This window comes from Rhinopithecus roxellana, chromosome 4, assembly GCF_007565055.1.
Source record: "Rhinopithecus roxellana isolate Shanxi Qingling chromosome 4, ASM756505v1, whole genome shotgun sequence".
Taxonomy (NCBI): domain Eukaryota; kingdom Metazoa; phylum Chordata; class Mammalia; order Primates; family Cercopithecidae; genus Rhinopithecus; species Rhinopithecus roxellana.
Genome location: NC_044552.1, coordinates 140,058,534 through 140,074,562, shown reverse-complemented (window position 1 = coordinate 140,074,562; position 16,029 = coordinate 140,058,534).

The following is a 16,029-nucleotide window of genomic DNA, read 5'->3' as shown; positions in this document are numbered from 1 at the left end:
TTGTGGGGTTTTATGTGTTTAATTTGTTTTCAGGTTTATAGAGTGCCACTATACCAAATATTGAACAGAATGTGTAGACAAATTTAAAAAATGACTAATCTGGATTGGTAAATATTCATTGGATGACTAAATAGATATTTGGGAACCAAATTGGCATAAACAATGTTTAAGAAGTTGAGGTTAATCAACAATGGGAAAGATAAAAAACAAAGACAGGGGAGGGAAGAGTGAGGTCACAAAAGTCAAGCATCTAGAGGTGGGATAGGATATGGGACAGACTGAGGAAGAAGCAAAAGGAATAATAATTTAGATAAGTTTTGGACAGCCACAGCCAGGCTCACAGAGATTCTCTTCTTGTAACTCAAAGTTATTCCATGTCACAAAAGGGACATCTGGCAATGAAGACTTCTAATAGTTGGATTCATTCTGTTTCCCCCACTTCTCACTCCTGACGAGCTGTTCAGTTAGCAGTTTAGCAGTTCCGACTACAATCTGACTCAAATATTTTTGACAATCTTTACAATTTTTTTAATCAAGTCTACTTAAGTACTTCTAAAAGTAGTTATGTTGAGAGAAACCTCTGTGGCTTATAATCTTGGACCTAGAGACTTTATTTGCATTATCTGAAGAAATTAAAAATGTTCATTTGGACAAAAGAATAAATGACAAAAGAACAAATATTTGTGTCAGGGAAAAATGAGGCAGAAACAGCCACTTAAGTTTAATTGCTCTCATAGCACCAGTTTGGCCATCAATGGAGATGTGGGAAGAAGAAATACAGTTGAAGTAGATACCAAGGTCAACTTCCTTGGGGACTTCTTTTACTCCCCATAGACAGGGCCTATAGACAGATGAGAAACAGCCAACTACCCTATATTTGGCAATTAAACAGGGTGTTGAAAAGGTACCAAAACCAGATTTGCTACCTGTTCAAGAGAAACTGTAATTCAAAGATATTTCTAGCAAAAACCCCAAATTCTTGCTTGATAAAAAAGGTACTTCTCCAAAATTATCTGATCTTGACTCAGGTCTACTGCTGAACTCATTAATTTACTTCCTGTTATTGGTTTCTAGTGTAATTCCGTTGTAGTCTGAGAGCTGACATTGTATGACTTCTATTCTTTTAAATTTGTTAAGGTGTATTTTATAGTTTAGGATGTGGTCTATCTTGGAGAATGTTCCATGTGAGCTTGAGAAGAATATGTAATCTGCTTTTGTTGGATGAAGTAGCCTATGGCTGTCAATTATATCTTGTTGATTGGTGGTGCCATTGAGTTCAACTATGTCTTACTGATTTTCTGCCTGCTGGATCTGTTCATTTTTAATGGAGGGTGTTAAAGTCTCCAACTATAACAGTAGAATCATCTATTTCTCCCTGCAGTTCTACCAGTTTTTGTCTCTTTTTTAATAATCTGTTATTATGCATTCATTTACTCAACAAATACTAGTTTCTTTTGTGAGCCAGCACTGATCTAGATGCTGGGATACAAGGGTAAACAAAACAGACAAGATCTTTCTCTCTTGCAGCTTGTGGGTCTAGTGGAGGGACTTAAACAATGAACATGTAAAACAGAATTTCCTATTCCAATGCTGACTGTTCCCCTGAAAGGCTATCATCGGGCCAGCTATTACACAGTTTTCCTCTGGAAAAAATAAAAAAACAAAAAACAAACAAACAAAAAAAAATGTAGATTGCCCAGCCAGTGCACAAGTGTCAAACTTAATATTAGAGCAAGTTTAATTCAGCTGACGATGCAAGTGAACAAAAGGTGACCCAGTAAGAGAAAAGCAAGTCCTGTCTCTCCTACTCAAGTCATTGATAACGTGCTTCTGTTCAAAACAATCAGTCCTAGCTGCTCTGTGTGGCTTCCAGGATTCTTCCTGGTTCTGGCCCACCTACCTCACTAATCTTATTTCCCACCACTGTTAACTTGCCTCCTGTGCTCCATGGTTGAACACACTTTACTACTGCATATTTTGTTCTCCCTGCCTGAAATGCAACCCCCGATATTGCTTGTATGAAAAATTCACATTCATAAATGAGGACCCTTCCTTAGTACTACCTTCTTTATGACTTTTTCTCTGACCTTTTTAAATGTTAATGACTAACCCCTTTATGCCACCATGGTTCTTATATTACTTATCACAATTGTTCACTTCTCCCAACAAGACTGTACCCTCTTGAGGTAAGAATTTATAGCAACCACTTTATGTTGCCCCAAGGGTATAGATCACTGCTCAGAACTAAATGGGCATAGCAATTATTTATTGAATAAACAAATGGATGAATTAACTAATTATTGAACAAATGAAGGAATCCTGGGTAGAATTTTAAATGAAGACAAGAAATTGGCAAATAATTCTATAAGAATCAGTCATCAAATTAATCTTATTGTTTATATTGTATGTTGCATATATTGTATGTTGCATATATGTATGTACTACATATATACATTATATATATGTATATGTATGTGTGTATATAGTGTTCAACATCAAGGAAACTTATAGAAGCAGCAAATAAATGGTCCTTTATCTCCTGGACTATCCAATGTATAGTATTTAAGAAAACAAGACTAATAAAAAATAGGAAGTGACACAAATAAATGGAACATCAACTCACAAATCCAACCCAATTTCTGCTGACAGATCTGCAGGCTAGAAGAGTAATTTTGAAGATGGCCACGTCTATCATGAGGTAAAGAAATCTCAGACAGGCTTTTAAAAAGTTGTTCCTGTTAAGTCAAGGTGAAAGTGTATTTTAGAGGTAAGATAAACAGCACAAGTAAAGATAGGTGGAAAGGGAATAAGTCTACAATAGAACCAGACTGATAATCAACAACTGCCCTTTGGAATACAGATCTCTTGGTAAAGGATGATCCCAGCTGCTGCAGTGACTTCAGTGGTTTTCAGAGTCACATAGAATGAACACAGTTGGCTGCAAAGTGTCTCAAGGGTGATGCTGAAATGAATCTGACCTGTCTCCAGAAGTCAATCAGACTCCTAAGTCAAAGTTGAGTCATGCTTGTGAGTCAAACCAGGGCAGTGTAGTGGCAAAGTACATGGAACAGGCATGGTTGCCTTTCTACTTGTTAACAACACAAGGGCTTAACTATGCTAATTTAAGGTGGTTTTTGACAGAAAGCCCTTTCCAGATCTGCATATGTGTTATATACTTATCTCAGGCAAAGTATGTATTTACTCTTCTTGTCAGCTTAATTGAACAATGAAGATCTATTTTTAAAGAAAATTAGTGATTTACAATGAGAAAGTTTTTACACAAAGGTTCCTCTTGGCGAGTTGATGGGTGCAGCACACCAACATGGCATAAGTATACATATGTAACAAACCTGCACGTTATGCACATGTACCCTAGAACTTAAAGTATAATAATAATAGAAAAAAAAAAAAAAAAGAAAAAGGAAATAAGGCCGGGCGCGGTGGCTCAAGCCTGTAATCCCAGCACTTTGGGAGGCCGAGACGGGCGGATCACGAGGTCAGGAGATCGAGACCATCCTGGCTAATACGGTGAAACCCTGTCTCTACTAAAAAATACAAAAAACTAGCCGGGCGACGAGGCGGGCGCCTGTAGTCCCAGCTACTCGGAAGGCTGAGACAGGAGAATGGCCTGAACCCGGGAGGCGGAGCTTGCAGTGAGCTGAGAGCAGGCCACTGCACTCCAGCCTGGGCGGCAGAGCAAGACTCCATCTCAAAAAAAATAATAATAAAATAAAAATAAAAGAAAAAGGAAATAAATATTGACTTTGTGCCCCTCTTGTGCCAGGAATATTTGAGTTTCAAAACCATTCTAGAATGTGATATCATTAGACCCACTTTACAGATGAGGAAATCGAAACTCAAAGTAGTGACTTCCTCAAAGGTTCATATGCTAGGGTTCAAACCTTGGGCCTTGTGACTCCAATACTCAGACTCTTCTCACTGAACCTCCATTACAACTGTTGCTCATAGAAAACACACAACCCCCATCACACACGTGTGCATGTGTGCACACACTGTTTTAAGATGTACCAGTTATGCAATTCTCAAAATTAAGAAAACTCATTTTCTGTTTTATGGTCTTAATATTTAATAGGGAGTCTTAAAAGCTCTAGATAGAAATTTAAATATGTTCAAAATATAAATGCCTGAGAATTTGGAGCTAAGCAAGGGAGTAAAATGCTCTTATCTTCCACCTAGTGAAAGATCAGGACAAAGTAAGATAAAGGAAACAAACTCTATATGAATGTACAACACAGAGCTGTCTGCATAGTAAGATTAGGGCTCCAAACAGGGTCTATCTAGCCCCAAATATCTTTCTCTCTTACCTGTTAAGGTATGTAGGTCCATATCAGGAAAAACTTCCCTGGGTTAGACATTTCCCCAAGAAGCCTATGTTAAAGTGTTCAGATTGCTTATTACAGTCATTTCAAATATAACTCCAGAAATGTATATTTGACTAAAGGCTGGAGAAGGTGAGAAGTGGAAGTTCTAATGGGGAACCACAGTGCTGAGAGAGACCAATCATGCCTCAGTGTGGGACCCTGGGTCAATAGAGAAAGGAAACTGGCAACACGGTTGAGTATAAAACTCAACACAAAATGTTCATTAGTTCTGTCTGGGGATTCCATTTAAGTGGAGACAAAGATTGCAGGAGTTAAATAAAGCAGATGTGTGTTAGGGTCAGAACTCACCATATGCAAAACAAGGCTATCGTATAAGGTGGTGAGCTCCTTGATACTGGAAATATTTAGGGAGGTTGCACTCACCCATGGAAGGGACATTGTGGGAGACTGGACTAGCTGTGTTTAGAGTCCCTTCCAATTATAAAATGCTGGGAGAATTCTATAAATAATTTTGCTAGATTTCAGAGATTCCGGGTACCATTTTATTGTCATTTTCATTCATTTATTCATTTAGTCCACAAACATTCATTTAATTATTAAATGCACAACTGGGGAAAATTTGCTATCTGATCTAGGGTTTATCTATAATATGCATACAGAATCATATATGGTGCTAATTCTATGGATAGTTCTTTGTGAATAAAACTGAAGGCTGTAGGTCCAGACTTATAATACACATTATACAACGTTAGCTTAAAGAGAATGTATCCATCAGTATAAGCTAGGTTATGCAATGCAGTAACAAACCCATCCTGAAGCCTCAGTAACAACACAACTAATGTCTGCTTTGGATTTTTCCCCCTTATTCATGTTTCATGTTCAGTTACAAGCTCTGCTCTCTCTAGTCACTCAGAGACATGGAAGACATAGTATAAGGAGTGATTTAGAAAGACTGGACAATACCAAAAAAAAAAAAAAAAAAAGAGAGAGAGAGAGAGAGAGAAAGAGAGAGATTAAAAAAAAGATAACAAATTAGAATAGTTAGTCCAAAACACAGGTATCAATTAGGTCATTTAAAAAGGTTTAGTTCAAAAGGGTTCAGAATGTTATCTGAATACTTGAAGGCAGAAATGATAATCAATGTATGTAGTAATGAGTATTACATAAACACTACTCAGTCAGGTATGGCATTGGCATATACCTGGTTAGGCTCTACCAGAGCATACCTGCTGGAGATCAGCCCTACCTAAATGGAGAAAGAGCCTGAGAATGGAAATGTTCACGAAATAGGTAGAGGCCAATGCTAGTCAAACAGAATCAGCATTCCCTGAACCTTACAGTCCAGTTCAATGTTAAATCAACTGGACTGCAAGATTAATTTGTGTTGACTACAATTCAGTGAGAGTAGATTAATCCACTCTGTTGTACTGCTGTCCTTGTATCCCTGGATTTCTTCTTTTCAGACTGCCTATGGCCTCTCTCCTTGTCTTTACTCTGTTCCAATGATTTGCTCTCCCTAATTGTGCATCCCCCATCCTTTGTCAAGTGCTTTGATAAATGTGGACACTTCTTCTTTGTTTTCTTCACATTCTGTTCCTCTCATGAGTCATTTCTGAGGGCAGTGAATCATTTTCATCATCGCTCAGCCTCCTCCTGTTTGAAGTCCTTGCCTGGATACAGGCTTATTCATCACCACTCTCTCTACAACCCACATGTGTCCAGCACACTGTTTACATTGGGCTTTAATCTGTTGTTAGTGGCCAACTCTAGTGTCCCCTTCTTCCCCAAGGGGCCCATCCCTGTTTCTCCTGCCTGTACAGCTCCCAGTGGGAGAGCGCAAAGAGCAGGAGTTCTGGCCCTTAACCTTGGCGTATGGACTCTTGCCCAAATCTTCATTCCAGACCTCCCCCTTTGCTTTTATTTTATAGCAGCTTCTTCCTTGGCATTGTACAGCCAAAGAAGCAGAAATGGGGTCCCCTCTAAGGTGGGCTCAGAGACCATCCTGGGATAATAGGCTGAGATGGGGGCTTATACATTCTTTCATTCTACTTGCCTTCTAATGTATGTTTTCCTCTTGCTACAAATGCCCATGTTTTCCCTTGTTTTGTTTAAGTGCACTTCAAAGTGCAAATTAGATAATCCCCACTGGTCCATGGAATGCACTGTTTTATGACCCTGAACACTGGGATTTTGCATGAACACGTTGATATTTAGTAATTGGTAATAGATCTTCACATTTCAACAGGCTCCAATGGGTTATCCTCCATTTTCCTTTCACCTCCCCCCAGCTAAGTTGCTGTGGAATTGATTTATGAAACTAGCTTGCTTTTTACTTATTTTATTCCTCATCATTCATATTTACTGTTACCCACACTTGACCTTGTGACTCTAATTCCTTAAACTGAATAATGTACACACATTGACTTTGTTCTTCTTGACAGGTCTTATCATTTTTTATCTTTGCCCTCCCTCTTTCAGCCTTTTAAAGATCTAGGGCTTTCTAAGTCTCTTATCTGTTTACATTCTTCTTCATTATTTAGTATTAATGTTCTTCTTTCAGTCATTATTCTCTAGGTTGTTATTTTCCCTCATTTGCTGAATTTGGTCTTTCTGTCACTGAGCCAGATCTCTCACTACCACATTTGAGAGGCCAATTATAGTTTCAGCCGTGAAACTAATTCAGATGTTATAAAGAAAAAACTCTGTAAGCAATGATTCAGCAACAGTTCAATCAGATCTTACCTGAGACTTTTAGTGTCATTTAAGAACATCATTTGTGACTTGTTGCTCAGAGTATCTGTTTAATCAGGGAAGGAAGATCACTTGGTAGTTAAAGAATAGAATATAAATTCGGCCCTTAAATAATTCTCAGGCCACAGATACACCAAAGGACACATATGGCTGTGATTTGTTCAGTGGTGTTACATAGGAAAAGTATACTGTCCTTTGGGAATATTTTTCACAAAGTCATTAACTGGTAACTAAGCGTTAGTGTGCATCCAATGATCTAGGTACAAATGATATTCCTTTTCTTAACTTCTTATGAAGTATCATAATGATGGTTGGCAGGAAAATCAAGTAAACGCTAGTAATTCTGCATATGTACTTTTTACAGTTTGAATGATTAGTTCCACCATTTAGTTGTTTTTTCTCTGCTAAAACTAAATGCAGGCCAGTTAGTTTCACATGATCCTCCCGGCTGGGGGAAGAGTCAAGTGTCTCCCAATTGCACATTATAGAGGGAAATAAGAGGAACCATTACCTTGGTGCAAAACCAATCTATTACCTGACTAGAAAAATGATGTTAAACTTTTGAGACACAGAGAGTAAGTTAGACCTATGCTTTCGAGATTAAAGGACTCCTTTGTTATTCCTATAATATCATTACTACTATTAGCATGACCATCATTATTATCATAACATGTCACATACCAGGTTCAGTGTAGACAGCTCAAAGACATGTAGTTCTTATCCTAGCTTGAAGTTTTTTTAATATTACTATGTGAACTAATACTGTGTTTCTACTGGCTGGCAAATGATGTCTGCAAAATAGAGAGTTAGGAATTTAGAAAAGAAACATTGAGTAATTTTTGGTATCAAAGAATTGCACACATACTAGATATTTTAGTATTGCTTTTTGTCCCAGTGTCTCTAAAAGACATTCTTACCACAAAAGCCAGGACAGCATCAGCAAGCAGTTTCTATATGTACAGCCCTCAGTTTTTCTTCCTTCATTTATTTGTTCCCCTACCAATAAAAGATAAAGGATAAATAATGCTATAACGTTTTCCTCCTAAAGAAAATTTTCTTTGAAAATTATCTTTTGTTTACCTCATTAACTGCCTTCTGTTGCAAGTCACCAAGATTGCCCAGAGCTATTTGCACCTTAAAGCAGGTCAAGTCTTTGAAGCTATAAATATTGATTAGTCATTCACAGCAAGGGCCCTACCCCTAGGTTGGATGCGATTACCTGTGTTAGTTAGGATTCGGGTAAGTTGCTGCAAACAAAATAAAGACAAAAACATAAATGGAATGGCTCAAAAACTATAGGTCATTTTTTCCACATTACAGTCCATGGAGTAGGCAGGTGAATGCCTCTTGTCTTCAGTGTCATCCAAGGACCTACGTTCCTTCTGTGTTGCTCCTTCTTTTTTTTTTTTTTTTTTTTTTTTAATTATACTTTAAGTTCTAGGGTACATGTGCATAACGTGCAGGTTTGTTACATATGTATACTTATGCCATGTTGGTGTGCTGCACCCATCAACTCGTCAGCACCCATCAATTCATCATTTATATCATGTATAACTCCCCAATGCAATCCCTCCCTCCTCCCCCCTCCCCCCTCCCCATGATAGACCCCAGTGCGTGATGTTCCCCTTCCCGAGTCCAAGTGATCTCATTGTTCAGTTCCCACCTATGAGTGAGAACATGCGGTGTTTGGTTTTCTCTTCTTGTGATAGTTTGCTAAGAATGATGGTTTCCAGCTGCATCCATGTCCCTACAAAGGACGCAAACTCATCCTTTTTTATGGCTGCATAGTATTCCATGGTGTATATGTGCCACATTTTCTTAATCCAGTCTGTCACAGATGGACATTTGGGTTGATTCCAAGTCTTTGCTATTGTGAATAGTGCCGCAATAAACATACGTGTACATGTGTCTTTGTAGTAGACTAATTTATAATCCTTTGGGTATATACCCAGTAGTGGGATGGCTGGGTCATATGGTACATCTAGTTCTAGATCCTTGAGGAATTGCCATACTGTTTTCCATAATGGTTGAACTAGTTTACAATCCCACCAACAGTGTAAAAGTGTTCCTATTTCTCCACATCCTCTCCAACACCTGTTGTTTCCTGACTTCTTAATGATTGCCATTCTAACTGGTGTGAGATGGTATCTCATTGTGGTTTTGATTTGCATTTCTCTGATGGCCAGTGATGATGAGCATTTTTTCATGTGTCTGTTGGCTGTATGAATATCTTCTTTTGAGAAATGTCTGTTCATATCCTTTCCCCACTTTTTGATGGGGTTGTTTGTTTTTTTCTCGTATATTTGTTTGAGTTCTTTGTAGATTCTGGATATTAGCCCTTTGTCAGATGAGTAGGTTACAAAAATTTTCTCCCATTCTGTAGGTTGCCTGTTCACTCTGACGGTAGTTTCTTTTGCTGTGCAAAAGCTCTTTAGTTTAATTAGATCCCATTTGTCAATTATGGCTTTTGCTGCCGTTGCTTTTGGTGTTTTAGACATGAAGTCCTTGCCCATGCCTATGTCCTGAATGGTACTACCTAGATTTTCTTCTAGGGTTTTTATGGTATTAGGTCTAACATTTAAGTCTCTAATCCATCTTGAATTAATCTTCGTATAAGGGGTAAGGAAAGGATCCAGTTTCAGCTTTCTACTTATGGCTAGCCAATTTTCCCAGCACCATTTATTAAATAGGGAATCCTTTCCCCATTTCTTGTTTCTCTCAGGTTTGTCAAAGATCAGATGGCTGTAGATGTGCGGTATTATTTCTGAGGACTCTGTTCTGTTCCATTGGTCTATATCTCTGTTTTGGTACCAGTACCATGCTGTTTTGGTTACTGTAGCCTTGTAGTATAGTTTGAAGTCAGGTAGCGTGACGCCTCCAGCTGTTTGCAAATTCCTAGGATTATAACCTTGTTTATATGGTTGAAGTAGGGTCACTATCCTAAATCCAGCCTGTGGGAAGGGAGAAGAGAAATGGAGGCAAGCAGCTTTCTTTCCAAGGACATGACCAGAAGTTATGTACACCACTTGTGTTCCCATTTAAATAGCAAGAAGTGAGTCACCTGGTCACATATGGCTATAAAAAGGGCCTGGAAAGGCTGGGTGGCCATGAGCCTCACTTAAATTTGAGGGTAGATTTTCTCTAACTAAAGAGATGAAGAGACAAATGGATCCTGGGGGCAATTAGTGGTCTCTGCCACACTTACTGTAATTGAGAAAATACTGTTATTGTAAATGTAAATGTTCAGAGAAATCCAAGTATGTGTGTGTGTGTGTGTGTGTGCTCTGTGCTCTGAGATTTTCCACACATTCACTAATAAGTGTTTCCTCAATACATTTAATAAAGGATAAATTAACAAGGGAAAAAATTTAAGGCCATTTACTTAAGGTCCTCGAGTAATCACAGAAAAATGTCTTGATATACCAAATCCTATCTACTTAATAAGTCAGATTTGCTTTTCTATTATTCATTAGAATAGACGAAAACTCTAGTCTTAAAATGTAACTTGTTGTCTACTTCACACCCTTCAAGCCCCCAGCTTAAATCAAGTGTAAATTGTTGAAACACTCTTTGAATCAACTTCTACTGTTTTTATTTTATTTCCTGTTGAAAATTAAGGTAGTACATTTTACTGATTTTAGTAAACAAAACAGACAAAAGGACCCAAGTGTCAGGGCTTACTACCTTTGTTTGGACCCTGTTTAAATGCTATGTTTTATTTAACCTTTTTACCACCCTGTGAAATAAGTATCCTCATGCATTCTATAGATGAGTGAATTGACACTTAGCACAGCAAGTCCCTTGCACAAGGTCACCTGTCTGGTGTGCCTTCCATTATAGCCCAGGCTCTAAATCATAACATTGTACCCTGACAGGAAGATTAAATCCATTATCAAGCAACTGAGAGATAAGCTAAACTCTACTCATATGGATGTATCAATACAACCTGTGCCATGTATAGTCTCCAATATTCAGAGTGACCCTGATTCAATCCTTTGAGATCATGGTATTTTGAAAAAGATGTAAAAAGAGACATGTGCTTTCCTCAGCTTTGGTCTACTCATCAAAAATCATACCACGCTTCATTGAAAGAGTAAAATTAGTGAGTTAGAACAGTCTTTTTTAATGTTTTCATAAAAATGGAAGTACTTTTGATCCTTTCCCTATTGCCAAGTGCAAAGTCACCATCCAGCCTGTTTTCTTACTAGAAAATGACTATAAAAATACAGCCCTTCATCTCTCAGCAGTGATAGATAAGACGTACTGAAACAGCATTAATAATTAATGGGCAGACAAGATGAAACTCCAGTTGCTCAGACTGCTGTCTCCACATAATCTGTATTTTATACAAAAGGAGAAAGAACTCAATGGAATTTCAGCTGTGACCGGATAAAAACTGCCAGCAAAATGTGATAAGGAAAGTCTAATGTGTATATTAATCATGTTTATAGCTCCTCATTTGTTGATATATTACCCTAAACTCCCTTTAAAAATATATTTTTGATCACCAGTAGATTCATTTAATGCAACCAAACTCAACTAGAGTCCAATTAAAGGTTCTAATTTTATTAATCAAAAATAATTAATCTATCCCATAAATCAAGAAACAAATGAGTTAAGGATTTTAGTGCAGGATGAGAAGCATTAAGAAAGGAAATCTAGAAAAGTTTGATGTATGATGTAAATATGCCATTGTATGTTTATAGCTTGAGTTAACATTTGGCACTTTTATTATTCAAATTGTTTTTCTAGATATAATGAACATATAAAATGGCTCAAAGTGAGACATAGTTTACCCTTGAATAGCGTAGACTTCAAACATGAGGCATTTTTATTTTCTCTGGATCAGTTATAACAAAACCGATTACAAAGTTAGGGTTGGGAATGAAGTGTTTCTAGAGAGGGCTATATTTTTGTGGTTGAAAGCCTAAGAAAATAAGTCTCAGTTTAACCTAGACGAAAAGGAGTTGTTACGTACAACTTAGTAAATTTTTTGACATTGAAAAAAGCATAGACACTAAAACTTAGGGGAAATTTGTTCTATTATATATGTTAAATACTTCCTGAAAGTAACACCTACCTATAGTCATAACTCAAATTTGACACAAACATCAGAATTGAATGGCAGGTGATGGGTGAGAGAGGACAGGGGAAGATACATTAAATGTAGGAATGTGACATTTAGCCACATTATCAAGGATGTTGAAGAGACAAAAAACTTTCCCAGGTACACTCAGATGTGTGCTCACTATTTAAAATAGTTTGTTACAGATTTATTTAAATATTTAGTCTTATAATTTGGATATTAATCTAAATATTTTTGTGGCAGCCATGCTAGTGAAGGAAAGTCCATGAGTCTTGGGACTAAAATAAGTTAGAATGAGCTTTAGAGAAGTCAGGATGTGGAAAAGTGTAGGGAAAAAATGTCATAACAAATTTTTAAAGTAAGACCAAAGTACTAGGATAATAACTCTAAAAGGCCATAGGTTGTATTAGCTAAAGGATTATATTAGTGGAATATGTTAACTAATAGGATCAAGGCATAGTGTAGGAACAATTTTATGAATTCATTTCTTTAAAGGGTCAAATAAAGTTACATAGATAAAAATAATTCCCCAGTTACAAATTCACCCCCAGCCATGGCTATATGTAATAACTAAGCCACCGGACCCCACTGGGTGCAGGACAGATGAAGCAGGGTGTAATAGGCCATTCTTGCATTGCTATAAAAAAAATACCAGACACTAGGTAATTTTTAAAGAAAAGAGGTTTAAGTGGTGTATGGTTCTGCAGACTATGCAGGAAACATAACTCTGGCATCAGCTTCTGGGGAGGCCTCAAGAAGCCCACAATCACAGCAGAAGGCAAAGAGGGACCAGGCACCTCGTATGGTGAAAGAGGGAGCAAGAAAGAGGAATATGGCAGGGAGGTGCCATACACTTTTGAATGACCAGATCACACAAGAACTCACTCGCTATCATGAGAACAGCACCAAGGGAATGGTGCTAAACCATTCTTGAGAAATTCTCCCCTCAATCTGGTCACTTCCCACCAGGCGCCACCTCCAATGTTGGGGATTACAATTCAACAAGAGATTTAGGTGAGGACAAATATCCAAACTATATCACCAAGGTACCTGAGTTTAAGTCAATTCATCAACACTTTTGGAAAAGTAATTCACAGCTTTTTCTACCAGTGGCCAATCAGTATAATCATTATTCCCATAAAAGAGATAATACATTATTTGTAAATTTAGCAAAAATCTCATCAGCTGAGGTAGTGCTGGAATCTGAGCTTCCAGGTCATCTAAAGCTTGGATGTATTATGTGATGAATAACGCACAAGATGTAGAAATGCATGACCTACCTAGGCAAACTCTCTGGGTTTGTTTATTCACTTGTAATAAGAGTTTGTTTATTCACTCATATAGAGATAATAATAAGCTTCATCTGTATGGCTCATAGGAATCTAGTCAGGATTTTATTTTTAAAGTGAAAAGGTGTGAAAGAGGGCCTACAAAATTACAAAAGTCACACAGATATGAGGTGTCATTATTAAGCTACGGAGTTTTTCATGTTTCTATAAAGATTCCTAAGTATTGGGGATTAAAGTTGGGACCCTGGGTCTCTAAACCTTGTTTATCTCCTTTAGAAACTCTCCCATTGGCTTGCAATCAGAAGTTCCCAAATGAGGCCTACAGAATACTAGTTCCATAGAGAATTAGTCAATTTCATTCCAAAAACAAATTCCTATGGTGAAATCTCTTTAGGAAGTAGGTTTCTTTCCTGCAGTATTTCTCAGAGCTTTTAATACGCAAATTAAGGATTTCTAACAGGAAGTATATTAGATGGAGCTTTCCCAAACTTATTTGACCATGGAAATTGTTTATTACAGATAATCTCTGCTGGTTGTTATTCTGCATAAATTGCTTGAGAAAATACTGATGAAATTTTTTGTAATTTCTCAAAAGGTATGCACTGAAGACACACTGACTTCTAATTTTCTTTAAGTTCAGAGTGCTAATATTGAGACCAGCATTTCTCAAAATGTGGTCCCTAGTGATGCTTGTTTAAAACATGAATTCCAAAGGCTGGCCTCAGATGTCATGCAAAATCACAGGAATCTGCATTTTTACAGGCTCCTTGGACAATTCTAAACCAAGTTATCCCAGACCACGATCTGCAAAATGCTGCAGAAGTGGGCAATGGTGTGGATCCTGTGGTTTTAATGGCTCATTAACATGAGATGTGTCTCATCTGTGACAGACCTGTGCTTTTTGAACCAGGAAAACAGAAGTTCATCCTCAAAAATCTCGGTAGAATGCCTTAAGTACCCACTAGTGCCCACTTCTGCTGACTGACCAGCAGGCTGTCAGGACCATTGTATTACGCACATTAATGCCTCCTGATGTAATATACTGACTTTCAAAAAAAAAAAAAAAAAAAACCACCAAGGCATACTTCCATACTGCATGAGTAAGAGCACAAGTATTTTCCTACACGAATTCTTTGAAAAATCCAAATTTATATGTCTGGGAAAGAAGTTTAACATTTGCTAGCAGAGCTACTATAAATAGAAATAGAAAAACTGGACAGTCTCTTTGATTGTGAACATAATAAAGTGAAGTAATAATGTCTAAAAATATTCAAGGTGCCTACATGACATTATAAACATAGCAAGCTCTGGATAAGAACACATTTTGATATTAACCTGGAAAGTATATTAGGCTATTGTCTCTGTAAAACCCACCTATTCTGCAGCTCATATTAATGAGCAGAAGTGCTATGTTAGTGTGTATGTGAGAAGGAGGGTGCACATTTATTGCTCTCCATAGCACTAAAAGTCTTTGGTGCAGAACCCTTTTTGTGTATTTCTCAAAATAGGATGAGATTGCTGTGTATCCATGGATACTCAAATGAGAAAAAAATACCTATTCAGCTGACTGTGGGCAGTATTTGTCACTGGCTGTTTGGTCCATTGAACTGCAAACTCATACGTTAGTTTCTCATCACATTTTTGTAAAATGAAGGAAAGAGTGAGCTCTGGACTCAGCTTGCTTGAGTTTGAATCCTAGCTCTTTCATTTACTTAGGCTCTTAAACTCTTTAAGTTTCAGGGTTTTCATCTGTAATATGAGAAAATAATAGCACCTACTTCTCAAAATTGTAATGTGACTCAAATGAGAAATGCGTAATGCCTGGCATATATACTCGGTGCTCAGAACCACTAGTTCTTTTTTCTCAGTCCCCTTCAGCTCTGGGATTATATTTTAGAGCTCTTCTTTACTACTCACTGAGCCTAGAAAAGAGCTTCACACATAGAAGGAAACCATTAATGATTTTTGGAAGTTGAAACAATGAACATGTTTTGCTGAACTGAGGACGTTTAAAAATATCTGAATGTTTTCTTTGGACATTAAGAATATTGTGAGACAGTTTACATTCCCACCACTGGTACAGCCACTATGTAAAACAGTGTGGAGATTCCTTAAAAAACTAAAAGTAGAACTACCATTTGATCCATCAATCTCACTACTGGGTATCTATCCAGAGGAAAAGAAGTTGTTATTCAAAAAAGATACTTGTACATGCATATTTATAGCAGCAGAAATCACAATAGTAAAATTGTGGAACCAGCCCAAATCCCCATTAATCAACGAGTGAATAAAGAAACTCTGGTGTGTGTGTATATATATATGTGTATATGTATATATATGTGTGTACACATATATACACACACACAATGGAATACTATTCAGCCATAAAAAGGAATGAATTAACAGCATTTGCAATGACTTAGAGAAGATTACAGACTATTATTCTAAGTGAAGTAACTCAGGAATGGAAAACCAAACATCATATGTTCTCCCTGATATGTGGGAGCTAAGCTATGAGTATGCAAAGACATAAGAATGATACAATGGACTTTGGGGACTT